This window comes from Halichoerus grypus, chromosome 1, assembly GCF_964656455.1.
Source record: "Halichoerus grypus chromosome 1, mHalGry1.hap1.1, whole genome shotgun sequence".
NCBI classification, from domain to species: domain Eukaryota; kingdom Metazoa; phylum Chordata; class Mammalia; order Carnivora; family Phocidae; genus Halichoerus; species Halichoerus grypus.
This window is the reverse complement of record NC_135712.1, coordinates 39,130,114-39,153,077: the sequence shown is the minus strand read 5'-3', so window position 1 is coordinate 39,153,077 and position 22,964 is coordinate 39,130,114. Positions and strand designations below refer to the sequence as shown.

The following is a 22,964-nucleotide window of genomic DNA, read 5'->3' as shown; positions in this document are numbered from 1 at the left end:
AAATGCAACTTTGAACTAATACCAAGGAATAGTCAAATAATAATTCTCATATATTACTAAGTATTTTTATGCATGACTAATCCATTGTTTAGAACACAAAGAATACTGATTTAAATTTTTTTTTTTTTTTTTGCAAAAACAGAAAACTAGAAGCTAATAAACCAAATGTTTACCCAGACCTATAGGGAACTATTTTTAATTCCAATGTTTAATAGAAATTCAAAGCAAATTATGATTTCAAATTGCCAATTTTCTTTTCTCCATGCAAATTTAAGCATGTACGTCTTGTGCCTAGCAGGCCACCATGGGCAGGGGTGGGGTAGGAAGATTCGAAAATACATAAACAAAGCAATTCAACTGTGAATCTTATATAAGATACAATGCTCTGGTTTTAAAATTCATCAGTAATGTCAAAGGTTTGCTATTTCACATTTCTAAAAAGCTATAATGTACTGTTTGTATCACTGATCTGTGGCAGATTTACTAGTACAAAATTTTACTATTCCCTTGTAACACTATTCCCTACATATAGTGTTACAACAGCTGTGAAGTTAAGTAATAAGCTTATAAGCAGCGATATTTATTTTTTATCCCTGAATTTATGTTTCCTTACTATGAAAAACTTTCATTAATAAGAATAAGCTACTATTAACACTAAATTAAGCTGGATCACTCTCTACACCTTGAACATAGTGTGGAAAAATATGATAAATAGGCACTCTTAACATTTTTGAGAAACATTTAAATATTTTTGAACAGAAATCATATCTTTGGAATCCAAATTTAGAGCCTAGATAAAACAAAGCCTTAGTAATTCAAGTCTGGAATGTTTTGTTTGTATGAGGACTATTTGTGTTCATATGAAGTTTTACTAAGTTTTATTACTCACCTTCATTTTTCTAGTTCAGAATTTGACTACTTCCTATTTCATGTCCTATTTTTTTTTTTTTTTTTTATCACCAAACATCAGGCAGGGAAGGATTTTTTTTTTTTTAAGATTTTATTTATTTATTTGAGAGAGAGAATGAGAGAGAGAGAGAGAGCGCACATGAGAGGGGGGAGGGTCAGAGAGAGAAGCAGACTCCCTGCTGAGCAGGGAGCCCGATGTGGGACTCGATCCCGGGACTCCAGGATCATGGCCTGAGCCGAAGGCAGTCGCTCAACCAACTGAGCCACCCAGGCGCCCGTGAAGGATGGTTTTATAAGAAGGCAACTGGATAGTTGTCTAAGTATTATAATTGATGCCTGTTTATGCTTTATTGGTCTTCTATCCAAACTATGTTCATAAACTCTTCAATAGCTCACTTTACTTTTTTTTCTGGTCTCTTGTGGAGGAAGGGACATTAAAAAGTAATTTAGTTTAACTCTCTGTCAAAAGAGTTATTACCAATGCTGATGAGAGATCATTTGTGCAAAAAAACCCAAAAAACCAAAAAAACAAAAAAACTGACCTGAATGTTTTTTAAATTCAAACACTTCAAGAGATTATTTATTCACTTTTTACTCACTTTTCAATCCAATTACTTTTCTCCTGACTCACTGAAACATATTTTCAAAACACGAACATTTTAATGAAGGTCATGAGCAGCAAAAGGAAGGAAGGAGTGGTCCTTTCAGAAAATGGAGCACATCACAGGAAATTAGGCCTGGCTTTGGAGAAGCCAAAAAACTGTGTAAGGAAAGGAATGATTAGTTACTGGAAAAGTGTATCAGAGAAAGGAAAGCAAGAGAAAAGCTTTACATTTATCAAAAATTTTCCTTAAGACTGGTCCTAGGCAATTTCCTAATTTCAGGACTCGACCCAATTCAAAACTGTTTTAAAAATGAGGAAGGAACTGTAGTTTAAGAAGCGTAAAGTTTTTTTATTTTTTCTACACACTAGTAAACAAAAGTCATAAGTAAGTTGCCTTAAGTATTTTAGATGTAGTCTATGTGATTTTATCAGTAATGGTAATAGCGTGTGGAGTGAGGAAACTAAAAATATACAGTCTAATTCTTCCTGACCTCATAAAATGTTCCGATACTTTAAATAGGCTTTAGCAATGATTCCAGAGAAAAGGAATCTGTTGCTGCCGGTGGATTTAATTAGTATAAAACAGTATTCACATAATATTCACCAGCTGTAGTTCAAAAAATACTTTTTTTGAATTGATAAAATAGATGCTTTTTCATATTTTTGGATCAACACTCTTATTTTATTATATTTTTGAAAGGGAGTATTAGCAGTTTAAGTGGTAGTGGCAAAATGCTGTCGCTTTCATTTTTTATTTCAATGTTGTTCTCCAAGGCAGAGCCTCTCAAGGAGATTTTAACACATTCTACCTGTTTTTCAATTAGTCATATATCCTGCATCTTTCAGGATAAGTTTTACTACTGTTACAAGTGAAAAGGAAGAAATTAATGGTGCTTGAAATTTGAGTAATGAACTCTCTCTGAAAGACGTGAGTATGGGTCTCACGCCACAATTCATAGCTCAAAGCCCAACCCCAACCGTATGGCCATGATCATCTCTTTGCAGATCCGGTGCAGAAGTAGTAATCAGCCATGCTGATTTTCATTTAAACCACTGGAGCCTCTTATGGGTTCAGGTAAAAATTTCTGTGACATTAAAATAATATCCATTCAATGATGGGATATAATAGCTGCGTGCTCCAGCCAGATAAATTGTAGTTAGTTATACTCTAGAGTAGAAATAGCAAATTTGCATTCCATAAATTTCCACTCCTCAAGTCATAGGTTGTTTGCTGTTCTGCAATCCTTATTTAAAGGATGAAGAGCCCCTAAGACAGCGCTCAGTATCTAAACAAATCAATATTAAAAGGAGTAGAGAAAATAAATGTAGAGCCTTCTATTTATGGGCTCTAAACTACTCATAAACACTGCCACACATATACAAAATAGAATAAAATTGAGGCGTTTCTCTGAAATTTCTTTTTAAAAATTTTTTGATATTTACAAAAATATTTGACAAAATATGGCTTTATATCTGGGTTCTTAATTAACAAACCTGATGTTTGTCACATCTAATAAAAAAATCTATAACTGTGATTTAAGCAAAAATTACCTCAAGTAAACACTACATGTATCAATCAAATTCAATAATTCTGAGGAAGGTCCACTAGGTCTTGTAAAATGCTCGTGTATTTATTAAACACTAAGTCACACACTTCTATACCTATTAGTTTGCCCAGCTGTGTAGCTGTTTATCCTCTTGTACTGAATTCCTGAGAGAACAAGAGTATTCTTGTTGACATCCCTTAAACTGCTGCTGCCCCATAGGGGTTCAAAGCAATGAAGCGAGAAATTGAGTTGAGGGAGTGGAGAGGACTCTTGACAATATCAGCAACAAACTGTTCTGTGCTAATCATCAGACAATGGCCTTGGAGGATTCTGGGTCCTAACTAGGCCTCTTTTGATGGCTCTGTTAACCTGATGGGGTTGGTCAGATTGTATCCACACAAATCTACAATTGTCAATTAGAAAGTAGTGGGAAAAATTAAACATTTAATTATAAGTTGTATGGACAGCATAACAAGCATTTTGACTCTTTTTAAATAAACTAACTGGCTGGAAATCAAGTAAACATAGATGTGTTCAGAATGGAAGTATCCTCTTCAAAAACTAACACCCTAGAATGTAAAATCAAACAAATAAATAGTAGGGAGCCTCATACATAAACATAAAAGTAAGGACACAAGTACACCATTACAGAGCCAAAGGACTTATTTATATTTTAAAATTTCTTTATCTAATTGATCATTCTACTCAAAAAACAAAAAAAAAAAACTTTGTGTTAAATTCTCTGGTAGATTCTGTAAGACACAGTGAAAGGTAAATCAAGATTCCTGACATCATGGAGCTTATAATCTAATGAAATAATAAGGAACTAAAGGCGATAAATGCTGAATACACAAACTTAAAACAGTGAAGGCAGAAGGCAGAGTTATGGAGTCACTGAAGAATCAAAATAATCTCCTTGATTTAAAATAGCAAGGACTATACTGGGGCACCTGGGTGGCTCAGTCGGTTAAACGTCTGCCTTTGGCTCAGGTCATGATCCCGGGGTCCTCCCTGCTCAGCGAGGAGTCTGCTTCTCCTTCTCCCTTCGCCCCTGGTCATGTGCTCTCTCTCTCAAATAAATAAATAGAGTCTTAAAAAATAAATTAGGAAGGACTATATACCTTTAAAATCAGTCTGTTCCTGATGAAAGATACAGAAGGGGTATCTATATTTTATATATTAAAGTTTTAATTAAAAACAAACTGAGTGTATTAGTATCTGCAAGGTTGTCCATTTTTTTTTTCAAGTGGGAGCACCATTAAAAGCAAATGAGGAAGCCTGTTTAAAAACTCTAATCTCTTCTGATGCCATATTTTCAAAGTGGCCTAAGATTCATTGTAGAGAGATAAATTACCGATGACTTTATAAGGAATAATTTATAGAGTATAGACAGATGTCTTTACAATGATTATCTTTCTGAATGCATCTGTTCAGTGTGTTTCTTACATTTCCAACAAAAAGGTGGCATTTTGGGCTGTAATTCTGTCATTTAATCACATGGAAACATGCCAATTCTTATTAACATCTTGACATTTTATTGCCATAAACTTATCATAAGTTCTTCTAATGTAAAATGGATTTAAATTCATGGAGTTGAGCTTTTTGTTACGTATCCATTAAATGCCTGATTCTTTGCTCCTTCCATCAGCATGACTTTCAGTTAAGTAAATCAGCTGTTGACCAGAATACGAATTATAGATTAGGCCCTGAAAGGTTAACAGTTTGCTGTTTGGGATACAATTGAAAAGCAAGAGAAAACAAAAAGAATAAATGTGTGTTAAACTCTTTCATATTAACTTCTACACCAGGTAACTGACATGTCAAGCTCCTTATATTTAGACATTACCCAGTGGAGGTACAATGGATTCTTATTACCACAATATAGTTCTTCTGCTGCGTAACAGAAGGTGTTCACCTTTCAATTGCTACAAAATTAAAGGTTTAGCCTGAAAACCTATCTCTAGATAAAAAGAAAACCATTATCTGAGGCTGTAACCAGGCTTATCAAAAGGCTGAAAATGCTCCAGAGATATTCTCAGGAACATCAGGATATAGTATAAGGAAAATGTCACCATGATATTTTGTCTGTGTTGCAAGTGATTAGAGAATGATGAATTTAGTCCTAATCCAATATGTAATAGACACACTGAATGCACCTCAATGAATGTATAACAAGATGTTCCCTACCTAAAGCGTCGTCAAAATCTTTCCTAGAAAGAATTATGATTTTTCAACTATTTGTATTAATGTTAACTTGGATAATTTAAAATAATATATTAAGATACAGTATAGCATACTTACTTTTCTTAGTATGTTTGTGTCAAAGACAAAATAAGTTGGACACAAAGATGGCAATTGATACTTATTCACAAATAAATATGTCAAGGAAACCCTTCTGCTGCAGTGGTTCAAAGGTATTAACAAGGAGAGTACATTTTATAAAATCGAAAAAGGAAATATTGATAAAGCTTCTTCTAATTGCAGCAATTACTCGATTAAGGAGGGATATGGAGAAAGGGGTATTGGAGGGAATTCAAGCTGGTCTTCAAGTATATTTGGTAGTCATTGGTTGGCTGCAAGGGAGCAATTTGGAGACTTTTCAAAAGAGAGAACATTATTCATTTTTGTTGGGTGGGGGTTGGGTTTCTATGGCCAGCCATCTCTTGGACCAAGTCAGGGCCATAGCGTGTTTCTGGAGGTCAAACTCTCATATGTGAGAGTTTTTTGAGCATGCACTGACTGACTCGAAGTTAGAAATCGATGGCCATGTCTCTCTAAACCTGTTGATGGCAAGGAAAAGGCACCTTGGAATCAAGTCAGACACAGAAAATCTTCTTAAAGTATACAACCAAAAGGTGTTATACATATTGTGGTTATTGGAAGAAAAAATAAAAAAAAAACCATGGTTTTAAAATGTTTAACTCTTAAATATTTTTATTTGCTATAAGCTAAAAATAGAAAATATATTTGTCATGTAAAAACAAGCTTTATTTCTACTCTTCACTAACAAAGGAAAATGACCCACTATAGAATCACCATTTCAATCATCATTGGAAAAAATAAAACGTGATAAACTTGTTTCTTACAAACAGCCCTTTCAAGTTTGCACATGCTTCTCCCTTTTCCTCAGTGAGCAAAACTTGTTTTTTGTTGTTATTTGTTTGTTTTAGTCAGGAAATAGATCAGTGAAACAACAAATTCTTAATGGCAAGACAGTTTGCTAGGGGATGTGAAAAATGGGGGTGGTCCCAGCTGTCTAGGTACTTACAATCTACCTAAAGACATACATGCATGCACAGAAATAAGGAACAGTAAAAAGTAGAATGGAGTTAAGTGTTACCTGAGTGTACCAGGGGTATTGATGAGTTGAGAGTCAATGGTAACCCTAAAGCATGAGTGACTGTGAGCTTGAAAGAGACATTATTGGGTTTGAGGTGGTTTGAAGTGGCTGTATGAAATGGGTTATGAAGAGCCCAGTGCTAACTCTATGGAATCATCTCAATGAGATTCCACTTACTAAATGGTTGTCTTGATAAAAAATGTGAATAAATAAAGGAATTGTGAGCTGGAAGAATGTTAATATTCCAAGAGGACAGAGCAGAATGCTGGGGTAAGGGATAAGAGGATGACATTTTAATTTGACACACATTAGTCTGGCTTATATTGCATCTTAGTATGAGAACTAGTGAGATGAGGTTGATAAAATTGAATGGGACAATACTGTGGATGCTAAATAGATGAGGCTTTAACTGGGAGTCAAGGTTTATCTGTGGAATGATTTTGTCCCTCAGAGCCTGGTTTTCTTTCATCTCACACTATTAGCCTCTTCTGATGATCCTCTCCATTGTCCAAACTTCAATTGTTAGTTATTCTATGTGCTCACAGGCTCCCATGTGTATATCTCTGGCTGGTACCATTCTCTTATACTTAGATCTATAGGTAAAAGTACATAGTGGACAGTTCTATCTGAATGTCCTATAAACATTTCAAACCCCACGTATCTGAAAAACACATACTGTATTTCCCTGTATGCTTTTATATCTCCTCCTTTCTTTCTTATTTCAGTAAATGACACCACCTAGTATTTGCTCTTGACTTTTGATTTGTCCTCACTCTCCACTCCAATGCATCACCAAATCTCACCAATTCTACCTCCAATGTAGGCTCCAAATCCATTAGTTTTTCTCTGATCCATCTGCCACAAATGTAGATTCATCTCTTGTATTCATCTCAGCCTTTGAATTGGTCCCTCTGCCTTCAAATCTTGTCTCTTCCCAAGCCTTCTTCACGCAACAGCTAAGATGATGTCCAAGAACACCTATCTCCCATCATATGCATAAATTAATTTCAGAAATATTATATATGGAATGTAAAATTTCCACAATTAAATTAATGAATATAGTTAAGGATGACTGTATAGAATTCACCCAAGTTAGCCAGAATGGACTTATCATTGCCCTTTAAGCCCTCCTTTCCTCATACTTGTTCAATTTTCCCTACCTGTAATCTTTTTCTCCCAGCTTTACTCGTCAAATACTCTACTTTTCCATTGGGGTTTTTAACAATATTAACAACATTTTAAAAATCACAATAATAACATCACCTCAAATTTTATATGCAATTACCAAATGCGTTCTCAAAAATACAACCTTCTGAATTAGTCATGAAAGACATCATGAACAAAGTATTATGACATGACACCCCAAAGATATTAAGTTTTCTGTACAAGGTCATACAATTATTTAATGGCCATTCCTCCAGTTTCTCCACCTCTCACTATGAGCTCTCTGGAGCTCTCTCCTCCCAATGGTTATGACATTTTTGTTTTTAAATTTTTATGGCACTTGATAATAAGAATCCCTTACATTTCATACAATGCTTTTCTGTTTGCAAAACAATTTTCTCGTGCTAAATTCTTAGTTCTCTTTTTAAAATACATATTTTATATTAAAATAGTTTTAGATTTACAGGAAAATTGCAGACAGTATCGAGAGTACCCATATGTACCACACCCAGTTCTCTTTATTATTAATATCTTACACTAATATGGTGCAGTTTTCACAATAAATGAACCCATATCAGTACATTATTACTAACTAAAGCTATGGTTCACTCAAATTTCCCAATTTTAAAAAATCTCCTTAGATGTTAACCTAATGTTCTTTTTTTGGTTATATGATCCTATCCAGGATATCATGTGACATTTGGTCATTTCTCTTTAAGCTCCTCTCGGCGGTTATAGTTTCTGAGACTTCTCATTTTGGTGACCTTGATGGTTTTGAAAAATACTGATCTGATATTTCATAGAATGTCCTTTTGTTGTTATTTGTTTGATGTTTTCCTCATGATTATTCTTGGGTTACAGTTTTTTTCGAAGAAGAACACACAGGTAAAGTGCCATCTTACCACACCACAGCAAGTGTACCTACTAGCAATATGACATCACTGTTGATGTTAATCTTGATCACTTGGCTGAGTTTTTGTCACTGTTTGTCAAGCAGCTGTAAAATGACTAATTTTCTCTTTCCACACTGTCCTCATTGAATGGAAGTCATTATGGAGAGCCCACACTTGAGGAGTAGGGAGTTATGCTCCACCTGCTTGAGTACACTGTATCTACACAAATTATTTGAAATTCCTCTGCATGGGAGATTTGTCTATTGTCCCCCATTTATTTATTCATTCATTAAGTTATTTATTTATATCAGTATGGATTCATGGATATTTATTTTATACTCTGGACTATAATCCATACTAGTTCATTTTTTCGCTCAAATTATTCCAGCTTTGAATGTTGGAAGCTCTTTCAGTTGGCTCTCACTTCTCTTTTATTCTTACAACTGCTTGCAGAAGCTACATTATTCATTCCTTCCACAAGTATACTGTTGCTCATCCTTAGTTTTGTGTAATGTAAAAAAGCACAGACTACCTACCAAGTTAAACCACACCCATCTCCCAGCCTCTCCTCTCCGGTGTCAGTCTCCAAATACAAAAGAAACTAATATAAAACAACCCCCTGCAGTTTAGGTGTTGCATTAGTTTTTGTTATATTTTCTCATTCTTCCTTTTTTTTTGTATTAGTAAATCTTTGCCTTCAGATGTTGTAGTGTTTTATATATATATTTTTATTCTCCATAAACACCTGGGTGTCAATAAGTACTTGACCCCTGATGAACATTTATTGATGTGTAAGTACAGAGAAATAAGTGGTGATACTGAGAAGGAAATGAGACCCTTTATGAATTTTATAGCAATGAACTGAGTTGGGGATCATATCATACTAATTCATTCCTCAATAATGAATAAATCAGTGATTTTCAAGCTTTAGTATGTATCAGCACCATCTGGAAATCTTGGTAAAATAAAATTGCTGGGCTCCATCTCCAGAATTTCTGATTCAATAGGTTTTGTGTGGACCCAAGAATTTGCATTTCAGATAAGTTCCCAGGTGTATTGGTTTGCTAGGGCTGCCATAACAAGATACCACAGACTGGGTGGCTTCAACAACATAAATTTATTTTCTCATAGTTCTGGAGGGTGGAAGTCTAAATTCAAGGTGTTAGTGGGTTTAGTTTCTTTTGAGGCCTCTCTCATGGGCTTGAAGATGAATGCGTTTTTGCTGTTCCCTCACAAGCTGTTTTCTCTATGCATGTAGCTTTCTGGTGTCTCTCATTTCCATTTCTTACAAGGACACCAGTTAGAATGGATATGGGCCCATTCTCATGGCTTCATTCTAACTTAATACCTCTTTAAAGGCTCTATCTCCAAATACAGTTACATTCTGAGGTGCTGGGGATATTCATGTATATGAATATTGGGGGGGCACAATTTAGCTGATTATACCAGTTTATACTGATGCTGATGTTAAGAATTACTGGCTTAAATCATCAGGGAAAGCCGAGGATGTGTGAAGAAAAGCTGACAATGATCTGGATAAGTTAGGATGAAAATGCCAGCGAAGAGAAGACAGAAGATGACTTCTAGATAGGAAGTCTCCTCTTTCACAGCATTGACTAAGAATGGCAATCATACACCAGGTGGATTGGGATAAAGAAACTGAGTTGTTGTCATGAAAATGCTTTTGTTTTTCACCTTCCATAAACTCCAAATCACTAGAAGGATTGTATCCATACGAGGGATGTTCAAAAGTACTGGAAACTCAGAGCCTTCATAAGAAATTTTGCTAATTCACTGCTTAATGTGCTGTTTTCTGCTTCCTCCTTACGGCTTTCTGTAGATTACTCTTAAAGGTGTTTATGAATGGGGGACACTGAGCTTTCCAGACTTAATTACAATGACATTCAAGTTGGGAGGATTATATGTATCATGCCAATTAAGGAGCACCTCATTTCATAGGGTTTTTCAGCATAATTTTAGCAGAGGTCTCTCCAGAGAGATAAGCAAGTATTTCTGCCAATTCCTAGTGGATCAGGATTTATATTTTTAGTTCATGCTCTGAAGTTATTGGCCCTTGAGAATACATGCCAAATGCTGGGATCTCCAATTTAGCATTCTATCTTGCTTAGGGTTCAAGTTTCATAAACTCTCCCTCACATGAACAAGGCCAGACCCATTAAAGCCAGGCTCTAGGTCACTGAGAATAAACAAGAGCTGCTATTGCAAACTCTTTTTTTGTCCTGAGCCCTATGAATTTCTCTTAATTTCTCTGATACTTCATTATACAATTAAAGAAGATAATTGTGTGTGTATGTGTGTGTGTGTGTGTGTGTGTATTTTTGTTTACTTTTCTATTTGAATTTGCTATTAATTTCATCCAGCAAACAGATATTCTTACTAGAAGCATCTCTGGATTTCTAGTTTGCTAGTTCACTAAAAATGTCCTTATTTTCTTTATATTACTTTTATCATTGCTTTCTCATTGCCAAGTTTCTTGAAAGTAGTGTTTATGCTTGCTGATTTGTCTTATCTTTGAGTTGATTCAGTCTCAAGTAAATGTGGACGGGACCTTAATGGTTATGTATTTCAAACTACACATATGGTAGTTTTCAGAGATTGGCAGAAAATCCAGCATCACTGAGGCCAGGGCAGAAAATAGGTATTTCAGAAGAAGCATTTGAGAAACTTTTACAAGTGTTAAAGTGAAATCAATGAGAACTAATTTTATTACCTTCCCAATCTTCCATTTCAAATGTGTGTGTGCACATGTGTTTTTGTGTGTATGTGCATACATGCTTATGGCAGGTGGAAGGAGAGGAATAATATACCACCTAAATAATCTTCAGAGGCACTGCACATTCTTCCTTCCTTTCCAAGTTCCATATTCAATCAATCACAAAATACTAAAATTCAAACTTCTAATAGGTTCTCGATCCGATATTGATTCTTTGCCACAATTAACATCAACCTTACCAGAAGCTATTGCCTTATTTCAGGTTTTTGCTTTTCCCCTTAGATCAAGGGTCAGCATAATATCCTTCATTTACCTCCTTTTCACTGAGCTTAAAATATTTACTATCTGCTCCTGTTAAAAAAAAAAAAAAAAAGTTTGCAGACACCTGCCATAGATCAAAAGTGTCCCTTAAATGCTTATTTTGACTTCATTTCTCTTCACTTCTAACTATTCAGTTTGTGACCTACCACCTAAACACTGGATTCTTAGCTCTTTATCATTATCCATGACACCATCATTTGTAGCTACCCCCATCTACGGCTGTTATCTCGTACCTCTCTTCTGCTTATTCTATAGTCTAATTCTAAACAATTTGGAGTTCTGTGAATCCATCCTGCTCTCCCATACACACACTAATTCCTCAGCTTAGAATGTGCTTCATTTTTTGTTCAACCTAAAACATTCCTAATAGTCTTTTAATAATCATCTCAAGCATTGTTTCTTCTCTAAAGTCTATGGATTTTTCTAGAAAGACGGTTAAGTGAAGGGGTCAGGAGCATGGATTCTGGTGCCACAGTGCCTGTGCTTGACTCCTGGCTTCACTACTCACTAGCTGGACAAGTAATTTAAAACCTCTATTTCACAGTCTCCTTTTTTTTTTTTCCCCAAAATAAGTATGCTAAAAAAAAAAAAAAAAAACAAACAAACTAAAAAGAAATGCATTTGGTTTTAATTTGCCCTTCCTCTTTGCTGTCAAATTAAATTCAGATATAGAAAATTAAATCACTGCACTGAGAAAACTATTTGAGAAAGCGAACATATGAATCTTTACAAAAACACAATAAGGACAAAGATAAGAAAAGAAACATGAAAAATATAAAAGAAGAAGTTTCAAAATGTGACAGTCTATCAGGTAGATTCAGGTCACATAGGAAAGTCTTCAATTACATCAAGTGAAATATCTGTCTGAAGCATTACTTCCTCCCACAGATATGTTCTCAGTTTTCCATTTGAACAGTTGACCTTTCATTAATTTTTAAGCCTTGTGCTATGTTTATACTGCTATCTTCTCACATCATTTCTGACTGCTTTTAGGCTCAAAATATTCACAGTCATATGATGGATTTAGTAGACAGTTGAATTGCTTTTGCCCTGTCATCTTAACCAACCTAAATTACTAAGTATATTTTTAATACCAAAATAATTAAGGAATTGTTCAAGAGTTCAGTCCAGGTTTACAAAATCAATCTCTCTCTCTCCCTCTCATTTTATCATTGTCATCATCATCATCAGTGTGTGTGTGTGTTTAGATACACATATATATGTGTGTGGTGAGTATTCTGATAAGAACTTATTTTTATAAGACAATATTTAATTATCCATTAAACCAAAGTGACAACAAAAGATATCAAAGTCAATTATAAAAGGTTACATAGTTGTGAATAAGATTTAGCTCTTTTTTTTTTTTTTTATTTTTATTTGAGAGAGAGAGAATGAGAGAGAGCGAGTACATGAGAGGGGGGAGGGTCAGAGGGAGAAGCAGACTCCCTGCCGAGCAGGGAGCCCGATGCGGGACTCGATCCAGGGACTCCAGGATCATGACCTGAGCCGAAGGCAGTCGCTTAACCAACTGAGCCACCCAGGCACCCAAGATTTAGCTCTTTTAATATTAAGCCTCAGTTATTTTTAAGTAACCAAAGACTGAAAAACAAAGGAAATTATTTTGTCAAACAGAATCTTTAAACAACTTAAAAGGTAAAGAAAACCTTTTGTTTATGATTTCTGATAAGAACTTATATTGTTGATTTTGTTAATATTTTTTAGCTGGACTAAAAAGATTTGTTGTTTACATTCCACCTTTGTTCAAAAGAACTTTTTTTCTTCAGCTGTTAAAAAAAGTGACGTGTAGTTACATACCCACATAAAATCGCACATACACACCTACACATGTATAAATACGGTGACATTCATCAGAAGACATTATCTCTTTGACTTTTTCATGCAAGCTTAATAATTTTGTTGTTCAGTGCACTTGATCATGGGCTATGTCTGGCTGCTAAGCATTCCTTTCCTTAAAGGAGATAAAAACTTCTTTGTTGTCTTTCTTTAAAATTTATGAACTGATGTAGCATCATTAGTATTATATAAATGATTTTTTCTGATGTGTGTATAAATCATATTTTCCTTTCTATTGTTCTGTTTATAGGTTAGCATAAAAATTTATTAAGATGTACTGAAATACCTCTTTGATCCCAGGACTTCAAATTCCTTCTTTTCGGTCATTGACGGCCAAGTTGGAACTTGGTTTCTTTCCTTTTAAACTGACATAAAGAATACGAACAGAGGTCTAACTCAGAAACATAAAAATCAGTGAGAAAAAAGAGAGGAACTATTTTAGATATGATGTTACAACCACATTTAGCGGAATCTTAGAGTTATTAGCTAGTGTTTTAAAAACAGATTCCACTAATTTTTGTGGGAAACTAAGAGAATGAATCTGTAAAGAAACAAACAAACAAAAAAAACCCAACTATCTTCAAACTTTTATATAAAATTTCAAAATTTTAAATAAAAAGAAAGTAAAATATATAACAGGTAATATACTTCATCATGTTTTTTCTTGTTGATACAATGAACTCCAATGAAGATTGTCATTAATCGTCAGACCATTAATACTGTGATATCACTTGGCAGGTTTTCATTGGCTGCATCCAAAGTGATCAGTTGTTTTCTTCCCACTGCCAGCTCTATGAGTGGTTTATAAGAATGTGTGGTTAGGTGAGACTTCTTGAGAGACTTGTACTAAGAATATAAAACTACACGATATTTCTTTGATTCACAGTGGTTATAATAGGGTCCCATATAGACAAAGGTCCTTTCAACAAAACCTACCCAAGCCTATGGATATAATAGGCTAGAGAATAAATCTGGATTATCCAGAAAACAAAACAAAATTAAGATAAAAAGGAGGAAAAATATTTTCACATATTCATTAGATACGTCAGAATCATAGTAGGCCTTTTCTGTTTATTTGTCTTTTGTTTAAACATCTTAATAAATTAGAGTGATAGCTTTGGGGCCACACTTTTGTTCAAAATAGATGTTCTCCAACTGCATGTTCTTGAAAAAAAAACCTCACCATTTTGAGCTTCAGTCTCTTCATCTGCCAAATGGGTTAATAATGTCTATATTAGGAAGTTGCTGTAATGTTTAGTAAAATGCTAAATATTCAGTGAGTGGTACATAAGACACCCTCAGAATGGTAGTTCTAATTATGAAGACTGCTGTAGATAATTAAACAGAAGTAATTGATAGTGTAAATTGATAGTGTAAATTATAATTTAGCAAATGGCACAATAAAGAAAACATTTAGTGGAATTAGCCAAGTTATCAACATTCTTCTCCTACCTTCAAATGACTTTGACATTTCCTATGCACTACTCTAGTATTAGAGAATTTAACCACTAGAATTTAACTGCTCCTTCAAATTTTTCCCCAAAAGCTTCACTCTCAACAAAGCTCATTAGAATCAGCTGATCTCTGGGAAAAACTGGAAGTGCCTTAGCACCAGCTTTGTGGGCAGGTGTACTAGTCAGCTCAGGCTGTCATAACGAAATACCACAGACTATGTGGCTTAAATAAATAACAGAAATGTATTTTCTTACAGTTTTGGAGGCTCAAAGTCCAAAATCCAGGTCTTAACATATTTGGTTTTTTTTTTTTTTTTTTAAGATTTTATTTATTTATTTATTTGACAGAGAGAGAGAGAAACAGCATGAGAGGGGATAGGGTCAGAGGGAGAAGCAGGCTCCCCGCCGAGCAGGGAGCCCGATGCAGGACTCGATCCCAGGACTCCGGGATCATGACCTGAGCCGAAGGCAGTCGCTTAACCAACTGAGCCACCCAGGCGCCCAACATATTTGGTTTCTTGTGAGGCATTTCTTAGTGGCTTGTAGATGGCTACCTTCTCCCTGTGTCCCCATATGACTTCTTCTCTGCATATACTCTGTGTATATATGCACAGAGAGAAAGATCTTTGGTATCTCTTCTTCTACTTATAAGGAAATCAATCCTGTCAGGTAAGGGCCCCACCCTTATTGACACTTTTTAACCTTTATTTTCTTCCTAAAGGCCCTATCTGCAATAGTCACATTGGGAGTTAGGGTCGCAATATACGAATTTGGAGACACACAATCCAGCCTATAACAGCAAGTAACCAAGTAAATATTAAGATTTACAAATCATCTACAAAATGAAGAGATTATAAATGCATAGATACATTTTATTTTTTACATCATTTTTAACATTAAACTTCAATGATTCTTAAGTTTTTCTTCTGTCACCACAGAGTCCATATAAAAATCTGTGCTGTGTTTTTTAAAATAAAATAATTTTAAGATAGTTAAAGGCAATTATGAGACTGTCATAAAATCTCTTACGATAACTAGAAAAAAAAATATTCTACAGTGTTTTATACTTTTTATGCTGTGTTATGTTTGGTCCTGGAGACTGAATAGGAAGGTGTTCAGGGGTAAAAAGCCTAGTTTGGTATTAGATCTAAGATTTTATGCCAAGAGTCAAGATTTTTCTTTTCCATGAAAGTGGAGAACTGTGAAATAACATGAAGTGCTTTGTTTGTTTGTTTTTTAGAAAGAGTTTTGTTTATTTTTCCAAATAACTTTACCCAATCTATAAATATGTGTCAAAACATTCTGGCTACTTACATAAAAAGTGAAAAAAATATAATTTTTAATAAACATTTTCAACTTCTACTTGCAACTCCTAATGAAAACCATGCTTTCGTAACATTTCGCATGTCAATATATATTTACTACAGCATCCAACACTTCTCAGGGATTTGAAAATAAGAGAGCCATGTTAAAGAACCTAGGATTGATTTTCTTCTAAAAGTTGTGAAAAATAATGGTAAAGGCCAGGATTAGAACTTGGCAATTTTCATTCATAAATTTATTCAGCCATGTTTTCAAAGCCTGCCAGGAATATTAAGCTCATCAAGTCAAGAAATAAAATGAACTGAATGAATACAACTCAAATGAACTTCTAACTAGAACACTGGGGAGTGAAAAGAAAAATGTATTATTTATTGCATTCTTCTCACATAAAAAAAAAGAAAGAAAGAAAAAAAGAAAATTTTAACCTGGATAAATACCAGACATGGCTTGGATAAGAATCCTGCACATTCCTCAAATCTGCGCCAGCTCTGAGTCTGGATTGTGATTCACAGAACAAGTGTGTGTTTTGCCTCTATTCTGACTCAGTCTGCATCCTTTAAAAACACAAATACAAGATTAGAGCAATATGACCTACTTTTGCAATTCCCCTATCCCCCCTCCCTTTTAAGAAATATCCTTTTCTTTAAATCCTGAAAAAGACCTAAACCAATTTACATGCTCAGTAGCATTTTAATTAATGGATCACTAGAACCTGGAAGATATATTCTGTAAGGTATATAACATGTTATATATAATACAATAGTATTCTTACCTAGAAGAGTGTGTGCTGACCCTCTTAAAGTTAAAACATAAATCACAGTCTTTTGCAACATTTTGATGAAAACACAGGTTTTACTGGAAAATCTCAATGAGCAAAAAGAAATGGGGGAACATTATGTAAGCCACTGTTTCAATACATTTTCAAAGTATTGTTTATTGATAAACAGTGGTTTAAACGAATCCTTTTGGAGGAATATTGAATTTGGATGATAAATATATATTTTGCAAATGAAACTATTTTAGCAAAAATTATACTTGAACAAATGGCAAATTATGACAGGATAGAGACATAACCTAGGATTACTACAGAATCAGATGCTTTATTCCCCAAACCAAAAACAATATGACCTTAGAAAATACAAGTCTGAGAGTTTGGTTTTTCTAATTAAGGAAACAAAGAAGCATAAGAATAATTAATATTAACAGTTTGAAGACTGCAAGATGCTTCTTATTTTGAGTTAGACATTTCTAATCCAATTTCCTGTTGGAAGAGAGTTAGAAAGATAATTGTGGTAAGAATTTGAGTTCCATTTTCATATTAAACTCTATAATAAATAGAAAATATACAACCTAGATTCCCTAGTTATTATGTGGCTCAGTATTTTGAGATCCTTAGCAAATTGTGACTATATAATTTCACAGTTGTAATTCAAAATTTTAAAATGTAGCCACTTTTCCAACTTCATTTATTCATGTATCCACCCAACACACATTTATTTGCTGTTGTTTTTTGAGATGGTATAGTTGACATTATACCAAATTTCTAGAATAGGAGTTGTAAACTCTCATGTCTACAGAGGCTGGACAAGTACTTGTGTGTACATGATATACAAATATATATGCACACACATACAAAATAGCAAAGAGGAGTCATGGGAATTAGACCAATGATGAGCAAACGTTATATTTACAAGAATCATCTTGAATACTTATGTGGCTCCACTCCACAAGATGCAGATTCCATAGTTTGGAGACAGGGCCTAGGGCCATGACTTTTAAACACACTTCCATGTGATTTGAGGCTCATGTTACAAGGTTGACATTTTAAACACTATGGTGGACTGAAAAACTAGTGAAGAATGAAATATTAATTTGTTACAAGGTTAGCAACATTTCAGATGAGGGTAGTCATGGTGCAACCCTTTTTTATTTTCCCTTCCAAAAGAATGGTTATTGACTACCGAATCATCCTCTTTACAATGAGCGTTCTATAAAGTGGAAGATTAAGTGAACATTTATTTCACATCTGTGAAGCAGGAGGCTGTGCCCATTGGCTGAGTTGTGCATTTTTCTGTTACAAACAATAATAATAAGGAGGAGTTATAACTAAAGGAGGTCGAGGAGAACTCTTTAAAATGAATTTAAACGTAGATACTAAGTTCTGAGATTTACAATATCAAGGTTCCAGACCCAGGTGTTTTGACTCAGTAAGTCTGCAATTAGGCCCCAAAATATGAACTTACAAGAAAAAATTTTAAATCTTCACATCCATAAACAAATTTTCACAGAAAAGGATCATTATCATTTTCCTCATTCTAAAGAATTGTAGTAACTAAAGAAGAACAAATAGGCCACTTGCAGACACCACTGCTCTGGAGCCGGTGACACTGCCCAGCCAGGGTCAACCCCACCGTGTTCTTCGACATCGCCATGGATGGTGAGCCCTTGGGCCGAGTCTCCTTGGAGCTGTTTGCAAAGTGCCAAAGACAGCAGAGGACTCCTGCTCTGAGCCCTGGGGAGAAAGGATTTGGTTATAACGTCTCTTGCTTTCACAGTATTATTCCAGGATTTCTGTGCCAGGGTGGTGACTTCCCATGCCATCATGGCACTGGAGGCAAGTCCATCTATGGGGAGAATTTCGATGATGAGAATTTCATCCAGAAGCACATGGGTCCTGGCATCTTGTCCATGGAAAATGCTGAGCCCAGCACAATTGATTCCCAGTTTTTCATCTGCCAAGACTGAGTGGTTGGATGGCAAGCACATGGTCTCAGGCAAGGTGAGAGAGGGCATGAATACTGTGGTAGCCATGGAGCGCTTTGGGACCAGGAATGGCAAGACCAGCAAGATCACCACTGCTGACTGTGGACAAGCCTAATAAATTTGACTTGTGTTTTATCTTAACTACCAGACCACTCCTTCTGTAGCTCAGATCACCCCTTTACCCCTATTTTTGAGCTCTCCCAGCAGTTCGATGGGTTCTGTATTTTCCTTACTCCCCTCCAAGTCTGGCTGGATTGCAGAGTTAAGTTTATGATTATGAAATAAAAACTAAACAACTACAACAACAAAGAAATAAAATTAAGCTACTTATAAGGTATTTAGTTTAGCTGTTAGAAAGAAAAACATATCTGACAGTAATAATTATAAATATTTCAATCATGGTAATGGATACCTGTGACTATAGGGTATCCTTTAGAAATCTTTTAAAACATTGAATAAATTTTATCATTTTAGTCACAGATCAGTAGTTAAGGTGCCAAGATCATTTCTAGGAAAGAGAACTAATATTTAATAACTACTCTGGCACACACACATTAATTTTCCTCAGATAACCCTCACAACAACCTTTTGGGTAGTTCCAATTCATCACAATTTCATACATGAGGATGTAAGTCTCAAAAGGACTAAGGACTTGCCCAAGGTTACACTGCTAGTCAACTATTAAACCAGACTGCAAACTCAGAATCCCCAACTACGAATCCTGTCAAGTTCTTTTACATTGCCTCTCTCCAAACTGAAATATTCCAGAATAAATGTGTCTCTCCTCATCCACCTTCTTCCCATAGCATCACAACTATTTGTCTGGAACTGCGGTTATAGGTATTTTGCCAGCTTGAAAATCTTCAGTAACTTCCCACGTCTTGTAGAACTAATGTCAAAATTTCTGGGCAGAGTACAGAAGGTCTTATGTAACTTGTTCTCAGTATATACCTTCAGCCTCTCTTTGATCCCTTTCCAGCTTTGTGTCAATCAGATTTACCTGCCTTCCTAGAATAACAAGATGCCTCCATCATGAAGTTTTCTGTCTGGAATCCCTTTAACAATCTTATCTCCCTAGTTCATTCTGAGTCTTTTTTTGGTGGCGGGGGGAGGGAAAGCCTGCCATAAACACCTTCTTTCTGACAGCCACAAAACTAATTTCTCATTCTTTGTGATCTCACTGTATTCCATGAGTTCGCCCCCCCATCTGCCATTTGTTACATGTCAGTGTCCACGATTGAACTGTAAGCAACCCGAAACAAGATCCTAGTTTTATTCATCTTTGTGTCCTTGTACCCAAGTATTAGTTGGGGCACATTAAGTTTACTTAGATAAACTAAAGTGTGATTATAAAACAGTTAATAGTCTTTTTGCCTTGTAATAAATTTCAATTCACCATGAATATGTCCTACAATTAAAATAAGAACTTTTAAATTAACTATATATGGATGAAATTATAGTTCATTTTCATATTTTCATTAGCATGCCAAGGTATTTTCCTAATGAATAATTTAAAACGCTTTTGAAAAATCCTCCTTCTCAAGGGCCAAAAGATTATTTATTATTAGCTAAATATGGCTTTGCCTGATACTTAAAATTAGCAGTGGGTATATCAGCATTATTAATATGCAAGTATTTAAAAACCGAGAAATAGATTACATCATGCATCTATAAATTTTCTCCCTAAACCATATTAAAAATATACCTTCATAAATATTTATAACTTATACTCATTTTTTATTACTAGCAAAATCTAGAGGACAGAAAGTGTTGTAGTTGAAAGAGACCCAAAAGCATTAGTTGAATGACATGTTCTTGAGTAGAATGAGTAGAATTACTACAATGAATTTCTATTCATACCTCTGTGGAATGAATAGGAAGATAGTTTAATAAATTTGTATTTCTCTTTCATAACCAAATCTGGACCCTATTCAAAATGCATGCTCTGAGCTATGTTATGCATATCTTATATGCTTGTGTATTTTTCTGGAGATGTGCATGGGGACTAACTAAAATTCTTCAAAACCCCTAAGTCTACACTTATTATAGAAGGTTATGATGACTGAGGCTCACTTTTGACATGCATGGAGACCTTGTAGGATTCTATTTTCATTAATAGTATATCTGCAATTTATAAGCAGGCACGCTGGAACTCTAATACACTTAGTTCCATTATTTTTATTTTTATTTTTATTTTTTGGATTCTAAGTATGCTTGTAACTAGGTTATTCCTCATTCACATACATATTTATAAAACTTTCCCCCCAATTCTCTCTTCTATCTTCAAGTCTTCATACCAGTTAGACATTTTTTTTTTTCACACCCCAGTCCATGTGGGTTTTAGTTGTCTATGTAAGGCTGGGAAATTGCCTTATAAAAAATATATTATTAATAAAACCAGGTGGAGTGGTTTACTGGGGTAATGCATTATTTCTAATCTCCTACCATTATGTTTCAAGACAAAATCTTGACTGATGTCCCTGAAATTGCCTCTATCAAGGACATTTACAACTACAACTTGGAAGCTATGTGCTCCATGAAGATCCTGATAATGCCAAGAGCAGAGGCTGAGTTTGCTTGGCCTTGATGAATGTTGCCCAAACATTTGAGTTATTGGACTTCAGCAGTGTATCATTCTGCAAAATCTGAGAAAACAAAACAACTTTAGAAGATAGCTATAAAAACTTTCTAGGAACATCAGACCTACCCAGACCCTTTCAAATAGCATCACAAATTAATTAAAACATCTCAGTTTAAAACCCACAGCTACTGTATTGCTTTATGTGCTAGATCATAGGAAAAGCCTAAAAATGCCAACTTTACAATGCAGAAAGTAAATCTTTGAATTGAAAAAAAAGGAGGAAAACTAAAATGGCAATTTTAAATTTCATTTAAAAATATAATAGTATGGGGCACCTGGGTGGCTCAGATGGTTGAGCGTCTGCCTTCGGCTCAGGTCACGATCCCAGGGTCCTGGGATTGAGTCCCGCATCAGGTTCCCTGCTGGGCGGGGAGCCTGCTTCTCCCTCTGCCTCTGCCTCTCTCTCTCTCTCTCTCTCTGGCTCTCATGAATAAATAAATAAAAACATTTAATAAAAAAAAAATAAAAAATAAAAAATAAATTAATTTATTTCCTTCATTACTCTTTCACTAAAGGTGGGAAAAGAAAAGCAATTCTAACTCATCCTTTGTATATGTAGATTACAGTGATGTCATCCATGGGTTAAGGATTCTAACATTCTCTGCAGTCTATCCATTTCACCTGAACTATCCAGCAATGGAACCAGAGATATTGGTTCCTCTTTCTTCATTATTGCTGGCCTTGCACGTACTCTTGTCCCTAGGTGAAAACTTCTCTACAATTTCAGAGCTGGAAACACATTGGCTGTCATCATAAAGTAGGAGCTATATTGCTTTGCCTTCATTTTTGCCCTAACTCTTTGGTACCCCAGCACTAAATTGTATTCTGTTCCTGAATTTTTTTAAGATAGTAATTCCCTGGGGTGCCCGGGTGGCTCAATCAGTTGAGTGTCCAACTCTTGATTTTGGTGATCTCAGGGTCTCCGGCTCCGTGCTCAGCTGGGAGTCGGCTTGAGGATTCTTCTCCCTCTCCCTCCCCCTCCCCTGCTCCTGTGAATGCTCTCTCTCCCTCTTTCTAAAATGAATAAATAAATCTTTTAAAAAAGATAGTAATTTCCCTTCTTATATGATTCTTCTGTTTTCATCCAAATGTTAATGGCTTTACTCTTTAAGCCATTTTGTGTGTACCATCTTAATTCATCTTTGAAAGTCTTCTTGCCATAAATCGTTTAATACCTTTGAAGAAAATAGCTGTAGGATAGCCTATGTTGAAGTACTAGAGAGCTTTTGAATGCTCATCTGCCCCCACAATTCCACCATTTTGAAACAATGGTCTCAAAAAGAACAACACCTTCTTTCCTCAGCATTCCGTGTACATCAGCTCATCAGATTAATTTCCTTAAGTGACTAAAGGGAGCAGGCAGCCAAGAAAGTAAATGTTTTTGTGGGGTAGGATAGAATGCAGAATGACACCAAAA

At 35.1% G+C, this 22,964-nt stretch overlaps 1 pseudogene; it reads left to right on the top strand.

Moving 5' to 3' along the window:
- Positions 1-12,277: 12,277 nt before the first annotated feature.
- On the top strand, positions 12,278-19,021 carry LOC118546135 (peptidyl-prolyl cis-trans isomerase A pseudogene; annotated as a pseudogene).
- The last annotated feature ends 3,943 nt before the right edge of the window (positions 19,022-22,964 follow it).